We start from the raw sequence: 18,458 nt of genomic DNA, 5'->3' as shown, positions 1-18,458 counted from the left end.
CCTAATGTAGTTGTTCCAATTGTTGAGACCTTAGCCCAATCATCATATTACATGTGAATTGGATTGAATCTAAGAGAAGAGTCCTCTAAAAACCTAGTTTGAGGACCTTTCAAGTTCGGCTATGCTACTTATACATGTGTTTTGATTACTATTAGTTTTACTCTCCTGAACAATATGGACCTCAAATATGTACATACATACATGTATATACATGTACATACATATATGCATATTCATGTACATATGTTTATGCATATACATGTACATACATATATGCATAAACACATGTGTAAAAACATATATACATATTGTGGCATCCTAATTTATATGTACTAGTGGTTAATGTAAAAGGGTTCACATGAAGAGTCCTCTAAAAAAACTAGTTCGTGGACCTTACAATTTCGGTTGTGCTATTTATACATGTGTTTTGATTACTACTAGTTCTTCCCTCCCAATATGGACCACAAATATGTACTTACACACATGTATATACATATATGCATATACATGTCCATACATATATGCATATACATGCACATATGTTTATACATATACATGTACATACATATATGCATATACATGTACAAACATATATGCATATACATGTACATACATATTGTGGCATCCTGATTTATATGCAGGAGTGGTTAATGTAAAAGAGTTCACATTTTTAGTTTTACTGTCAAATGGTTTTGAATTCGGTCAACCAACTCAGTGGTCTACATAGGCAGGTTGAAAATTTGGTCTCTGGGTCCACATTGTGTGCCACATGGACCCCCAAAGTTAGGGTGCGCACATCTTGGATCCTCTCCCCTAGTCACCTCCGAAAACATCTACATATATACATGTACATATGTGCATGCACATATTTACATATGTTCATGCACATCCATGTACATATGTAGTTGCCCTAAATTTACATATGTGAATGCACATCCATGCACATATGTGCATGTACATACATATTTGCTTGTACAAGTACATACATATATGCATATATGCAGATCCATGTACATACATATATGCTTATGCATATACATACATATTGTTGGAATTCGAGAACTCTGAGAGGGGGAGGGGGGATGAATCAGTGTTTTCCTAGTATGATTAATTTTAACCTTATTAGCACAACAACTTAGTAATTGGTATGCATAAAAGAAAATAACAACAATTAATAATGTAACCACAAAGATCAACACCATAACACAAAAATTTATATGTGGAAAATCTCAAAGAGGAAAAACCACGGTGAGATTGGAGACCCACAATATCTATCCACTAATCAGATGAATAAATATTACATATAAGGGGCTTGCACATGTAGGAAGGCACATTGCCTAGAGTGCACTGCTCATCGCAAAAGAGGCCTCACTGACTATAGAAATCTTCAGACTACAATCCAGAAAGAAGATTGAACTGAAAGAATAGCATCCCCTATGCTTGAGTACAGTTCCAGTTAAGCTCAATATCAGAGGTCTTAAACCTCTTGCACAAACCCAATTCAATCACCTATGATCGACCAAGTCCTCTGCATATGATTACAACCTTATTCACACACAGATAATCCCATATCCATCCATGACCGTGATCTACAAAGAGATCTTACATCATATTTATACAAACCCTAGACCTAAAAAATTAGGTCGGCCACCTAAAAGATAATACAATAAATCCATTACATAAAACCACAAACTAATGATAACCCAAGTCGGCCTAAGACTGAAACAACATTATCCAAACAATAAATCCAACTGGTAACACATCGGGAGCATCCACCAACACGTTATACAAACTGGTTCATAACCTAGGAGAATAACATATAATAGCATCAGACCTAAAATAGGTCGCCATAAGCCAAATACAACACCACCGATCAACTGGAACATGAACATGATAACCATCAGTATCCTGAGAACTTTCTAGAAATTACAACAACACCACTTATCAAATCCATCAAAAGATCTTCAACAAAGCTCTATCGGTAAAACCCTTACCAATAACCAAAAGGCTTACTAGAACATATGATATCTTTCGAATCACCAAAGCTCGAACCATTTGAATGTGAGACGCACATGAATGACCAAACCAAACCAATTCCACCAAATTGAACATACTGAAAAATATTAGAGATGGTCTCCTAATCATCATCACAATCCAACCACTCTACCGGAACCCGATAGACAACCAAACAAGCTAGTGTTGATGTCAATGACAAACATCAATGCAACAAGTAATCAATTCCTCCAAATTGCCAACAATCTGCCCCTTTGGAATTGATGGCAACACTAGATGTGAAAAACATTCAAATGCCAAGAAATGCCAACTAGGCCTCCCCTAATGAAAGACATCCAACAATCTCCCACAAATGATATATCAATGAAGTTTTGAACCAATTAACCAAACCATAGACCAAACCCTCCTTTGACTAGTATCTCTGTTAAGCTCTATTTTTTACATGTATATCTCTCCCCCTTTGACATGAATGCCATAAATCTGACATAAACATCAAACTAAAACCATAGATCCTCTAAACCACACAACTGACTACTCCCCCTACATAGTAGCACCATCTCATCAATCCAGAATGGATAATATCTTTGATAATGAATACCAGACTGATGCCAATCAACATCATTTAAGTCTCTACCAGAGGGGTAGAGACCCCCAATCTATCTCTAAAGTAGTCAAATGATTCCTTGGGTAAAGCTTTAGTGAAGATATCTACAATTTTCTCTTTAGTGTTCACATAAACCAATTTGACTTCATTTGCTTCTACCTTTTCCTTCAAAAAGTTAAACTTGATTGATATTTGCTTTGTCTTAGAATGAAATATCATATTCTTTGATATGTCAATAGCAGTAGAGTTATCACAGTGAATAACTACCAGTTCATCACAATCTACCCTTATATCTTTCAACATTTTCTTCATCCATAGAACTTGTGTATAGCTAGTAGTAGCAACAACATACTCAGCTTCAATAGTAGATAAAGAAGTACATGATTGTTTCTTGTTGATCCATGAAACAAGTTTATTTTCAAAAAATAAAACTTCACCAGATGTGCTTTTCCAGTCATCTATATCTCTAGCCCAATTTGCATCTATATATGAACATAGTGTACATTCGTCATTTTTAGGATACCATAAACCATATTTAGTTATTCCTTGAAAATATCTGAAAATCCTAGCTACCAGAGCAAAAGTTTCATCATAATCAATTCTTTCCTTCTGAGAATATCCTATGCAGACCAATCTAGCCTTGTTCCTCACAACTTGTCCATCTTCATTCAATTTATTCCTAAAATCGCATTTAGTTCCAATAACATTCTTATTTTTAGGTCGGGGAATTAAAGTCCACGTGTTCTTCTTTTCTATCTAATCCAATTCCTCTTTCATCTAACATTCATCCTTACATGCTTCAATTACTAATGTCGGTTCAATTTGAGAAATTATGCATACCTCTTGAGCTGCCAAACTTATCCTTGTCATCACTCCTTTTCTCTTGTCTCCAATGATCCAATCTTGTAAATTATTCAACCTTACATACCTGGGAGTCTTCCGAGTATCTATTTCTCTACTTTGATCATTAATTATAGTTGAATTTTCTGATATTGTCAGGGTAACTAGTTCAACATTCTATTTTGGTGCAGGCATTATCGGATAAGTTATGATCATTTCCACTTCTGGTTCTCTTCCATAAGTTCAAATTTGACCTATGTACTGCTCATCCACCTTGACATTAGCACTCTCCATAATTATATGCAATTGGTAAACCAAACCAGATCGAAGATCCAAAAAATCTTCGCTGGTTAACCTTCAATCTAACTTCTCCAATGTCTGAATCAAGCTTTCAGACCACTACCAAGGGTAATGCAAGATCTATCATCAATCTCCCTCCCCCTAAGTCATCTACCTTAGTTACCAGATGAGTTTCCTGCTACTGGTGCAGGAATACCTTGTTTTGTCGGATGAACATCTAGGGTATTTGATTTTTCTGATTGATCCTCAGACTTTCAAAACCACTTCTTCTCATGCTCGTTCTAGATATCATCAACTTTTTTCTTTCCCTTCTCATTGGATTTGTCATTTCCTATCGATAGGTTCTTGCATCTACAAAATTTAGCAATGTGTCCTACTTTGTTGCATGCATAACAAGTGACATTGTTATTTTGAATTGCCTTGTGGTAACCTTGATCATTTCTTGACCTACATTGATTAGCCATATGTCCAGAATTTCCACATGCATAAAATTTTACATTCATTCTACAATATGTTGTCCTATGACCATACTTTTTGCAATTGAAACACTAACTGGTAAATGAATTGTTGTTCTGATTGACTCTATTTCTGCATAGACTTGCCATATGACCAAACTTATTGCAAACAAAGCATCTACCATTAAATTTATGTGCATTGGGTTGTCTTCCCGCTAATCTCTAATTCCAATTGACTGGTGGAATCTCTTGATTGTTCTTTTGACTAGATGTATCATCTTGATTTGCAGTATCAGAGCTATCTCCATGCTCAAATCCAAGACCTCTAGTGTCTCCATTGTCCCTTTAATTCTTCAATAATTCATCAAGCTTTGCAGAATTGACTTTGAACTTTTCTTTGTACTCATTTGCAGAATCTAGATCACCTCTTAGGACTGCTATCATTCTTTCCAACTCTTTCTCATTGTTATGAGATTGCACCAATTTGGTTCTCAACATATCATTCTCATGTGCCAACTTAATGCATTCTTCAGATCTATCTTTCAAAGATTTGGCAAGATTTTCTTCATTCTTCTTCTGGTCTTCAATTTTCTTGGACATCCTCATGGTTAAGGCTTGCATTTCAATCTTTATGACACCATTTTCCTGACTCAACTTCTGGCATATTTCCTTAAGAGCATTCTTTTCTTCATCATCTTGATTTTGTAATTGATCACATAGTTATTTCCTTTTAGCTTGTACAAATGACAACTTCTCTTCAGAGTAAAGATGAATTCCTTTGCAAATCTCAGCTCATCTTGCAGCTTCATGCTCTTCAATCTTTTAGCATCATAGTCTTCAAGTGCTACTTCAAGTTCTTTCGTCAAACTCATCTCCATGGATTTCGGATTTAGGATCTTCCTCAAGTTGTTAGACTTATTCTGAGGCACCAGGCTCTGATACCAATTGTTGGAATCCAAGAATACTAAGAGGGTGGGTTGAATCAGTCTTCTCTTGGTATGATTAATTTTAACCTTATTAGCACAACAACTTAGTAACCGATATGCATAAAACAAAATAGCAACAAGTAATAATGTAACCACAAAGATCAACACCATAACACAAAGATTTATACATGGAAAAACTCAAAGAGGAAAAACCATGGTGGGATTGGAGACCCACAATATCTATCCACTGATTAGATGAAAAAATATTACATATAAGGGTCCTACACATGCAAGAAGGCACACTGCCTAGAGTGCATTGTTCATCACAAAAGGAGCCTGATTGACTACATAAATCTTTGAACTACAATCTGGAAAGAAGATTGAACTCGAAGAATAGAATCTCCTATGCCTGAGTACAGTTGATGCAGGAGAATCCCCAGTTGACAACAATCTTGCATCAACCAAAAACATTTTCCTTTCTGTATGTCCCGGTTTTGGCTCACCGAATCCTATGGAGTTGGATTCTACTTGAAGACTTGATCATCTTTCTTTCTTTAAGACTACATCGCATTTGGATCACTTTTTGGCAAGATATTGCTACCGCTTTCCATGATAGTTTCTTCTTACCGGTTGTTCCTTTGTTACCAATTGCCTAAGACCTATTATGGTAATCTATTATAACCCATTCCAAAGCTTGTAAAGCTTTGGGAATTGATTTCGATGTTCCTTGGCATGTGCCCGACCTTTTCCCACAATCTACATTTCATCCTTTGGATTTTCAGGAGGAATCTCTTGGCGAAGGTCGACCTTGTTATTTTCATATTAGGTCTTGTTCTTTGGGTTTTGATCCATTTTGGGCCGTCTGGATCCTTTGGATATATATATATATGTGTGTGTGTGTGTGTGTGTGTGTGTGTGTGTGTGTGTGTGTGTGTGCAATTATGCTTTAGAATGTAACAAAGGGAGAATAAAGTAGCTAGACTATGCATAGAAGATAGATCTTTTGGTTCAAGGTCTTGGTTGTGACCTATTCTACTAGGCTTGTGAGCCAGTATGTTGTAACCAAGTTATTACTGGTTGGATGTGACCAAATTTCATACAATAAAATTATCTATTCTACATTGCCTCCGTCATATCTTTGTGTTTCCATTGTGTTTACACTTTCTAACCAGTATAGATTGATCTCTTTGAGGTCCCTCCTCACTGGTGACTACTTCAAGTGGTATCAGAGTGAAGTTTCATTCCACAGGTTGCGTGTGTTGATTTTTTTTTTGTTGTAGGGTGGTGGATTGCAAATCTGACCTGCAATTGCAGAGGACTAGCATGAACTGATGGCACGAAGAGGAACTAGGAATGGTGAGCATGTGGGAATGTAGACCCTGTTGTGATGGAGATGTTGCAAGGAATACCACCTCGGTTAGAATCCATGGAGACAATCCAGAGAAGAGGCCGACATATTGAATATGTAAGTGAAGATGAAGGAGAAGAAGCCCCAGCAGGACAAGTAAACCTACTGACGGTTGATCTAGATGAAGAAAGGTTTATAAGGGTTTTGAGTAGGGCGAACACTAAAACTCATTTTACCCCAATATAATATGATGGTAAGTTAGATTCACATGAATTGATGGATTGGATCTCGGAGATGGAGAAGTATTTCAATTTTAAAAACAATGTAGAAGGGAGGAAGGTGAAATATGTATGTATCGAGTTGAAAGGTCATGCATCTCTTTGGTGGGAGCATTTACAAGTTGATAGACAAAGAAGAGGTAAAGAAAATATTAATACATGGGATCAGATAATTGCTAAGTTGAAATCGAAGTTTGTGTCAGTGAATTATCAAGTGAATTTGTTTCGGAAGTTGTAGAATCTGAGATAGAAGGAATCTAGTGTGAAGGAGTACACCGAAGCATTTTAGAAGTTACACATCAGATTCAAACATGTTGATGATGAAGTTGAACAAATTGCAAGATATTTGAATGGATTGCAGAGGTCTATACAAGATGAACTCAGTATGATCAAATTGGAGAGTGTTGAAGAGGGTTACCAGTATGCCCTAAAGGCTGAAGGGAAATTGAACAAAATACATGAGAAGAGACAGAGAGGTAGAGGTGGAAGGTTTACAGGAGGGATATTTCAAGGAGGAAGAGGATATACCAAAGGAAGAGAAACCAGTACAGATTAGAACAAGGACAAGGAAGTGAGCAAAGAAGGTAATTCGTACCGAAAGGATGATAAAAATTTATATCAGGGAAGAGACTTGGATGGTTACTAGAATGAGAAATTTGGAAGACAAGACAAGAGGACATTTAGAGGAACTTGCTTTAAGTATGGAGGAGATGTACATAATGCATTTGAGTGTAAGAAGATAGAGGCTACTGGAAGAGAAAAAGTGCTGGAATAAAACCCCATTGGTTCAAACAGTAAACCGAAAGATGGAGAACTATTGATGATGAGGAGAGTTTTGTGTCATACCATAGGAGATGAAGAGCCCTTGCAGAGGACAAGTTTGTTCAAGACCAGATGTAAGGTATCTGGTAAGTGTTGTAAAGTTGTTATTGATAGTGGTAGTTCAGATAATCTTGTTTCAGTAGAGATGGTGAATAAGTTGAAATTAGAGAGATTGAAACACCCTAAGCCTTATCAGATAGCATGGATTTAGGATGAACATAAGTTGTTAGTCAGTGAACAATGTTTTGTGAAATTGAAAATTGGGAATTATCATGATGAAGTTTTTTGTGATATTATGCCTATGGATATTTTTCATCTTTTGTTGGGTAGACCTTGGTAGTTTGATAGATAGGCAATACATGATGGGAAGAAGAATACAAACACTATTGTGGCCAATGGGATGAAGCAAACCTTGTTACCTTTGGAAGAACCTTTTAAGAATGAAGTCTATGCAAATGCCAGAATCTGTTTAGTAGATGGAAGGAAATTCATGGATGGATTGAGACATGAGAATGTGTGTTTTGCCTTAATTCCTAAGGAGACTGAGAGACTGAAATCAGAAGGAGAGCACCCAGAAGAGATAAGAGATTTGCTGAAAATATGAGGACATCATTTCAGGTAATGTACCTGATGGATTGCCACCTGTAAGAAGTATTATTCATTGCATGGACTTGGTTCCCGAAGCTAGTTTTCCAAACAAAGTTGCACACCAGTTGACACTGACAGAGAATGAAGAATTGAATAGACAAGTGCATGAGTTGTTGAAGAAAGGTTTGATCAGGGAAAGTATGAGCCCTTATGCAGTACTAGCAATATTAGCACCTAAGAAAAATGGAGAGTGGAGAATGTGTAGGGATTCAAGAGAAATAAACAAGATCACAATGAAATATCAGTTTCCTTTGCCTTGGATGGATGACATATTGAACTGTTTGAGTGAAGAAAAATACTTTACAAAGATAGATTTGAAGAGTGGATATCATCATATCATGATCAGAGAAGGTGATGAGTGGAAGACACCATTTAAGAAAAATGAAGTACTCTATGAATGATTGGTGATGCCTTTTGGATTGACTAATGCACTGAGTACTTTCATGAGGCTAATGAATGAGGTATTGAAGAAATTATTGGGTAAGTTTGTTATTTTGTATTTGGATGACATTCTTATTTTTAGTAAAACAAAAGAGGAGCATTTGTTGTAGTTAAGACAAGTTTTGCAAAGGTTGAGAGAAGAATTTTTTTTGATCAATATCAAGAAGTGTAATTTCATGAAGGATGAGTTAGTCTATTAAGGATTTGTGATATCTGGGGATGGTTTGAAGATGGACCCTGAGAAAGTGAAATCCATTGTTGAGTGACCTACATCGGAAAACATTGGGGAGGTGAGATCATTTCATGGATTGGCTAGTTTTTATCGGAAGTTTATCAGAAATTTTAATTCAGTTTGTAACCCTATGACTGAGACCATGAGAGGAGATCAAAAGGAATTCAAGTGGACCATCAGAGAAAACAAATTTTTGGAATTGTTGAAGTAGAAAGTGATTGAGCAACCTAGTTAGCTTTACCAAATTTCAATAAAATATTTCAAGTGGATTGTGATGCAAGTGGAACAACAATAGTAGTCTTGAGTCAAGAAGGGAGAGTAGTAGCCTATTTCAGTGAGAAATTGATTGATGTCCGGAAGAGATATTAAGTGTATGATCAGGAATTTTATGCCATAATTCAAGCCTTGAAGAAATGGAGATACTACTTGTTGCCTAAGGAGTTTGTGTTGTATGTAGATCATCAAGATTTGTAGTATTTGAATAGTCAGAGTAAGTTGAATGAGAGAAATATGAGATGGGTAGAATTATTGTAGAGTTACACCTTTCTGCTAAAGCATAGAAGTGGAAAATATAACAAATTTGCTGATGCATTGAGTAAGGGAAGGAATTTGCTGAGAGAGATAAGAGTGTTCAAGACCTTGTATGATGAAGACCTAGATTTTGCAGAGCCTTGGAAAGCATGTAGAGAACCAGTTATGGTTGATAGGAGCAAATGGTTGGATTATTTCATCCAAGATGGGATGTTATCTAGGGGATTTCAGTTGTGCATACCTAAGAGCTCCATGAGAGAAAACCTGATAAAAGAGAAACACAGTGGAAGACCAACTAGACATTTTGGCATTGACAAAACAATTGCATTGGTGAGTGAGCAATACTTTTGGTCCCAGATTCATAAGGATTTTAAGAGATATGTGCAGAGTTGTAGAGTTTTTCAAGTTGAAAAGGGTAGTAGTCAGAATGTGGGATTGTATAAACCTTTGACAGTACTGGTAAGACCTTGGGAGGATATAAGAATGGATTTTGTACTTGGATTGCCTACCACACCGAGAGGGAATGATTCTTTATTTGTGATAGTGGATAGATTTTTTGAAGATGGCTCATTTCATACCTTGTAAGAGGACATTAGATGCATTGCATGTAGCAGACCTATTTTTCAAGGAAGTGGTGAGATTGCACAGATTACCTAAGAGCATAGTTTCAAAATGAGACATTAAGTTTGTTGGATATTTTTGGAGAACACTTTGGAAGAAGATGAAGACAGATTTAAAGTCCAGTTCTACTTTTCATCCACAGACTAATAGACCGACAAAAGTTGTTAATCGGAGTTTGGGAAATTTGTTCAGATGTTTAGTTAGAGATAAAACCAGAAGTTGGGATTTGATCCTTGCACAAGTAGAGTTTTCCTACAACAACTCAGTAAATAGAAGTACCAGAAAAATACCTTTTGAGATTGTTATTGGAGTGCACCCTAGAGGAATATTAGAATTGAGAGACATTAGCAGTGAAGACCGAAAGCATTCAGAGGTAGAAGATTTTGTAAATCACATGGTAGCATTGCATATTCAGGTTAAAGAACATTGAAAAAATGTGAACACCAAATATAAGGAGAAGGCAGATGAGAAGAGGAGACATAACAAATTTGAAGTTGGAGATGAAGTGATGGTAAATCTAAGAAAAGAGAGATTCTCAATTGGAACTTATAATAAATTGCAGATGAAGAAGTTTGGACCCTGTAAGATTTTGAGGAAGTTCAGTTGTGAAAATGCATATGAAGTGGAGCTACCAGATAGTCTAAGTATTTCACCTATATTCAACATTGTAGATCTTCATGAGTACCATGAACCAGAATTCAGTGAGGACAGTGTTGCAGACTTGGAGGAATAATTGCCTGAAAGGAATTGAATCAGATTGAAAAGATTTTGGACAGTAGGATTGGGCGTAGTTCTCGAAATAGTCAGTATAAGGAATATCTTATGAAGTGGAAGGGCAGACTAGTTGAATATTCATCTTGGATTTCTCAAGTAGAGGTAGACCGCCTTGGTTTCCCTCGGAGCCCTGCAAAGTGAGAGGCTCAATTTTTTATAAACCCCAGATGTCTAATGTAGGAGCATCCCTGATTCACAACAATCTTGCATCAACCAAAAACATTTTCCTTTTTGTTTTGTTTTCTATTTGCAGTTTCAGTTTTCCTTTTTATGTGTCCTAGTTTTGTCTCACTGGATCCTATGGAGTTGGATTCTACTTGAAGACTTGATCATATTTCATTTTTTCAGACTGCATCGCATTTGGATCACTTTCCGACAAGATATCGCTATCAGTTTCCATGATAGTTTCTTGTTACTGGTTGTTCCTTTGTTACTGGTTTCTCGAGACCTATTCTGGTGATCTACCAGAACCCATTGTGATGTTTGCAGACCCTTGGGCATTGATTTCAATGTTCCTTGGCATGTGGCTGACCTTTTCCTGTGACCTTTGTTCCATCCTTTGGATTTTCTGGAGGAATCTCTTGGTAGAGGTTGACCTTGTTATTTTCATGTTACGCCTTGTTCTTTGAGTTTTGATCCCTTTTGGGCCAACTGGATCCTTTGGATCGATATATATATATATATATATTTGTAATTATACTTTAAAATGTAACAGAAGGAGAATCAAGTAGCTAGACTGTGCATAGAAGATAGATCTTTTGGTTCAAGTTCCTGGTTGTGACCTATTCTACTAGGCTTGTGAGTCGGTATGTTGTAACCCGGTTGTTACCAGTTGGATGTGACTAGATTCCATACAATAAAATTATCTGTTCTGCATTGCCTTCATCATATCTTTGTGTTTCTATTGTTTTTTCTCTTTCTGACCATTACAGATTGATCTCTTTGAGGTCCCTCCTCACTAGTGACTGCTCCAATAGTTCCAGTTAAGCTGAATCACAGAGGTCTTAAAACTCTTACACAAACCCAATTCGATAACCTATGATCAACCAAATCCTCTGCATATGATTACAACCTTATTTGCACACAGATAATCCCATAACCATCCATGACCATGATCTACAAAGAGATCTTACATCATATTTATATAAACCCTAGACCTAAACAATGAGGTCAGCCACCTAAAAGATAATACAATAAATCTATTACATAAACCTACAAACCAATGATAACCCAAGTCATCCTAAAACCAAAACAACATTATCCAAACAATAAATCCAACCGATAATGCATAGGGAGCATCCAGCAACACGTTACACAAACTGGTCCATAACCTAGGAGAGTAACACAGAATAGCACCAAACCTACAATAGGTCACCATAAGCTAAATACAACACCACCGATCAATTGGAACATGAACATGATAACCATCACCATCATAAGAACCTTCTAGAAACTACACCAACACCACTTATCGAATCCATCAAAATATCTTCAACAAATCTCTATTGATAAAACCCTTACCAATAACCAAAAGGATTACTAGAACATATGATAGCTTCCAGATCACCAAATCCTGAACCCACTAAATGTGACACGGACATGAATGACTGAACCAAACCAATTCCACCAAACTGAATGTATCAAAAAATATCGGAGATGGTCTCCTAATCATCATCACAATCCAACCACTCTACCAGAACCTGGTAGACAACCAAACAAGATACTGTTGACATCAATGCAACACATAATCAATTCCTCCAAATTGCCAACACATATATGCATATGCATGTACATTGATAGGGAGGGACTCAAGAATTGGCTCAAATTGAGGGTTTATGATTAAATTAGCTTACAAGTTCCTTCAAGGGTAATGATTAAAGGTTTTGCTATTTATTTAAGTACTGTCTCTTAGGTGTTTTCCTTCTCTTAGCTTCATACCAACCCTAAGATGTTCCTACCATGTTAGCTCTTGTTTTATACAAAATTGCTCTCAAGTCTAACAAAGGAGAGACTTTGCTACTTTAACTCCAATCACCCAAATCACTCACCAAGAGCTATAGGAGGTCTAGGATATCAACAAACATCTTCTTACGCTTAATTCAACTTGGTTTGGTGATCTATCCAATTTCCCTCTTAACCAATTTGAATAAAATCTCAAAATAGGGCTACAAGAAAAGAGCCCCAAGTAGCCCTCTGAAATTGCAAAAGTGTGCATAACTCCAAAAACTACCAAAACACCTCATAAAACTTTGCATTTATGGATACCCTTTATGGAGATCTTTCAATTTTTTTCTATGAGGAGGTCTGACAGGACCCCACAATGACTGTCCTATATATGTGCCTAAAAATAAGGGTTTTCGAAGGTTTTAAGTCTTCTAACACCTTAACACCACTCCAAATAATTCTTCAAACCACCAAAACTCTTGAGAAAGTCTATAATACCATTATTAAGTCTTCCAACTTCCTTCCCTGCAAGCATAAAGACAAACACTTGATGTGCAACCAAACTTCAAGAGGAAAAGTACTCAAAAACCATTGTATTACAACACTTTGGCTACTCAAAATACATTTCCAACTAACTATTCATTGAAACACCATTCCATCTGGTCTAAAATCTCTGTGCAAACTTCAATCCACCTAAGGAAACCAAAATTAGGTTCATTTGATGGGTGTTTGCAAAGAAACTTGTTTTTTCACCATGAAGGTTCACTAGCTGGGCTATAGGAGCTCGCCTAGTAAGCAACAAAAACCATTTTATTTGTCATTTCCAACAACCAATAACTTGTATGTACAATAAGGATATATACAAAAACTTGAATTTTAGAGGCCATGGAGAAAGAGCCAAAGAAAATCAAGTTGCTTTCATTATGAAGCCAAACCCTTACTCAACCAAGAAAAGGGTTAAAACAAAATAATTTTGCTACAATGCCAAAACGCCACACCAACACACAAACCCAGGTGAAACAGATTCAGCACAAAATGGCACAACTTCTCAAATAAAAATAGTATGGCCAAATGCTCAAGAAGTACGGACTGCTATAGCATATGGAGCAAAAATGCAAGAAAAAGGACAAAATTTTTAGTTTTGGTATTGAGTCCTTATTTTCTTCGAATGCCAACCAGATAAAAATTTGTGTGAGGATTTAAATAGTCAATCACCACCCAAATCATGCCTAGGTATGGACCAATAACCAACTTTTGCCTTATTTTTACAAATTTTCCAAATATTGTCAAAATGTCGCTTGATAACATTGACAATTTTTGGTACAATGAGCATTTTTGATTTGTGAGTCAAATAGACTTATCTCCACCATGTGAAATGGTTTACTAGAACCACACAAACATATTTTAATTCCTAAAAAGTCTTTATAATGCGTTTTGACCATTTTTCCATATTTTGCCCATTCCAGGCTTACAAAGCATAAAAGGTCAAAAATAGACCAAAAACTCAAGAAACAACAAAACTAAGACACAAAGGACACTTAAACAAACTAAACACACCCTTTGGACATACAAAAAGTTCATTATTCAATTGTGACCTGATAACTCAATGATGAAAAGTGAGTACCAAACCGGTACTAAGAGTGGGGGGTGAATCAGTACAGGCACAAAAAAACTTTTCCTTTACTAGTTGGATTGCAGACTAAAAACTACTAGCAATTCTTAACACTGGTCCAAACTAGATTACTACCAGTTAAACACAGTGAAACTATGAAAGACATGAACCGGTCAATCTTTTTAACATTTCATACAACCTACTCCCTCATTTCCCCTTTGTCCTTATGTGTAAACAGATAATCTATCATCAGAGATACAATAACTAGCTAGATCAACATGATTCACTGCTTGACAGAAAACAACAAAGCATCACATGAAAAAGACATCATATATGACACACATATTTTTCACGTGGAAACCCAACTGGGAAAAACCACGGTGGGGATGAATACCCACAAGTTGTTTTGAACTCTTTAGAAGTCTGCTCTGTTAGAAGCCTAGTTTGGTTAAAGACTGTTACAACAGGTTTTGTTAGGAACCGATCCTATTAGGGATGGCTAGAATACCTGGTTAAAGGTTAAACCCTGTTAGAGGTTACCTTGTTAGAGGATTTTATGAATTCAATGGCTTTGAGTCACCCTGTTAAAGGAATTATAGCAAGTTGGTTAAAGCTACCTTGTTAAGGGATTTTTCAACTGTTGAAGTGATTAGAGATCAACAGGTATTACAAAGATCTGATAATATCACTCAATGCCAATGCAGATTCACTTTAGTTCCTTCCTTCTACACACACACTATGCAGGTATCAATCCTCTCAAACTAGTCTGGCAAGAACCACGTATCTCTGCACATAGATACACACACAACATTTGCCAACAACCTCAGCATGAAACATCACATTGACCTTATAGGAAACAGATAGGTCGGTAGCATAAACCCTAAACCCTAAACAATTAGGTTGAGAAATTTGGTCAGTTCAATCCTGACCATTGAACACTTTGCATTTGAATACAACAGTCTTGAAGAGATCTCAAGACATTCTCCATTATTTGTTCTTCACCGCTCCTTGGAGGTGATAACCCATCATGCATTCTCTACCATTTGCAGAGACTTCGTACATTCTCGAGGTAGATAGGATCAATCTCCTTCATGCAAGATCCTTCATGTGCATGAGGCTGAGGTGGCAATCATGATATGATCTCTATTACAATGCTAACTCATCACACAATTCCATTGGTTGAAACACACAGGCTCGAAACACTTCAACCGGAAACGTTGAAGCTGAGACTACCAACCGGTAGTTATGCCATATGAACCCTAGATACAAAACATTCCTTACGTCGGTTCTCAGTTTGACATACCAGTTTTGGTTCACAACATCATACCGGTTCACTTGAACAAGCATACCGCTTCACTTTTTCACATATGTCGGTTCACAACATCATATCGGTTCACTTTGAGCATATTGACATCAATGAAAACACAATATCATCATGTCAACATATTCTGCACATATGCCAACAATCTCCCCCTTTGGCATTGATGGTAATATACAAAGATATCTCTCTTTCTGCATCACAGCTTCTCCTTAATACTGTAGATGGGTGAACTCACAAAGCTGGTTCCCACTTTTTGGTACATCCTGATTTTTGCTGAAATCATACATTTTTTGGAAAATATAATTATTTAAGCTTTAAGAGGTCCCATTTGAAGCAATTAATTGAAGAGAGTTAGATCAAAGGCTCTTAGATCAAAATTTCTTGGATAGAACCTCTCTACTTCTAAATTATACTTGCAATGGAGTCTCCTTTGTATCTATCAAATGCTGATAAAAAACCAATTTTACATTAGCTTTTGAGGGGTCAAACGAATTCATTTAGAAGTTTTGTTTTCTTAAGGATTTAGTCCTTATTATAAGCTTTCCAAATAGTATAATTTTTAATATATTTAAGTTTATTAATATATTTTTATTTTATTTTTTATGAATGTAGGTTTTTCACTGAACATGAACTTCTTTGTTCAATGCATTGGGAAAAATAGCAAACTAATTCAAAAAAATTCTGAAAAATATCTATGCCCTAGGTATTGATGTCTTCTTTATAACAAAAAAAATAAAACTTAATTTTGATATATATAGAGCAAGTTATGTGTTCAAACATACACCTATATCTAAATTATAATTAGTCGGACTTCAAAACTTAATAAAATAAAAAATATTCAACATATCACTATCAAACCAACTACATGCCCTGGGTATTGATGTTACAAACCAAAATTTAAAAGAGATAAGTTTTTATCATTTATAAAAAAAAATTTATACATTTCGGGATGCACATCACTCTTAAAAAATGTTGTTTCCTATAAAAAGCTACTTTTGAGGGAGATGGAAAAATCAATAAAATTTTATTCAAAAAAATTTGAAAAAAATATATTTAGAATCTACAAAAAAGATGTTACAAATCACTAGTTTACATCATCTTCAAATTCTTAACGATTTAAAAGTTATAGGTGTCGAAAAGTGAAGGTTTTTTGCAAAATGTTCATCTAAGTGTCAAAGTTGGTCAAAAAGTGGGAACTAGTATTGTGAGTTCACCCAGATATCTTTTCCATGTTGCTTCTTATCTTCTCCCCCTTTGACAATAATGCCAAAGTGGAGGCACAAGCTTCCCTGTTCTACTATGTTGCTCCCCCTGAGGAGTAGCATCCTTCAACACATCAATCCTAAAAAGCTATAGCAAAGTAAGATCTAACTAATGTAGTGCATAAGCCTTTAGATTACCTTTTGAAGGGGCAACACCCCTATCTTACCTCTTAGATAGGTAAAAGTAGCCTTTGGTAGAGGCTTGGTGAATATGTCTACTAACTACTCCTTACTGAAAACATGTTCCAATACCACCTCTTTGTTCTGAACCTTTTCCCTCAAGAAATGATACTTGAGTTCAAAGTGCTTGGTTCTAGCATGTAAAACCAGATTCTTGGATATGTTAATTGCACTTGTATTGTCACAAAATATACTTACCGATTCAGATACATGAACTTTGAAGCCATTCAATACATGCTTCATCCAAATAGTCTGGGTGCAGTTCATAAAAGCTGCATACTCTGCTTATGCTGTAGATTGAGAAATACAACTCTTCTTTTTACTCATCCATGAGACCAGTCTACCACCGAGAAAGAATGCACCACCAGTTGTGCTCTTCTGGTCATCTACATTACCAACCCAATCAGCATCTGTGAACACTTTTAGGTTGAAATCATTATTGTATGGATACCATAACTCATAGTCAATAGTTCCCTTTAGATATCTAAGAATCTGCTTGACTGCTACCAAGTGGGATTCTCCTACCCACTACATGTGCAATGTCTGGTCTGCTATGCACTACATAATGCAACTTAACAATCATTGATCGGTACTCCTTCTCATTTACCAATGCTGAGTCATCCTCTTTTGATAGTTTACAACCGGTCACCATTGGTGTACCAACTGGTTTACTGTCTTCCATGCCAAAGGTCTTCAAAACCTCTCTGACATACTTGGACTGAGTAATAAAGATTCCATTTTTCATTTTCTGAATCTACAAAGTCATGACTCATCTTGTCATCTCCACCAAAGATTATGTCATCAACAAATACTTCGTAGATCAGAATGTGATCTCCTTTTGATTTCAAGTAGATATTGTTATCTTCACTTGTTCTTTCAAATCCTATCTTCACAAGATGAGAGTGCAAGCATTCATACCATGCTCTTGGTGCCTGCTTCAGTCCATATAAGGCTTTATCTAGCCTACACACCATGTCACTATCTTCTGATAGGGCAAACCCATCTAGTTTCTCTATATACTCTTCCTCTTCAAGTATTCCATTTAAAAATGCAGATTTTACGTCCATTTGGTATACCTTGAATCCTTTAAAAGTTGCATATGCAAGAAGCATACGAACTTCTTCCAATCTTGCTACTGGAGCAAAGGTTTCACCATAGTCTTCTCCTTCTTCTTGGGCATATCCTTTACATACTAGTCTAGCTTTGTTCCTTACCACTGTGCCATCCTCATTTAGCTTATTTCTGAAAACCCATTTGGTTCCAATGACATTTTTATGCTCTGGTCTAGGTACCAAAGACCATGTAT

Source organism: Cryptomeria japonica, chromosome 9 (genome assembly GCF_030272615.1).
Source record: "Cryptomeria japonica chromosome 9, Sugi_1.0, whole genome shotgun sequence".
Taxonomy (NCBI): Eukaryota; Viridiplantae; Streptophyta; class Pinopsida; order Cupressales; family Cupressaceae; genus Cryptomeria; species Cryptomeria japonica.
The sequence above is the reverse complement of the archived record's forward strand: the minus strand, read 5'-3'. Positions refer to the sequence as shown.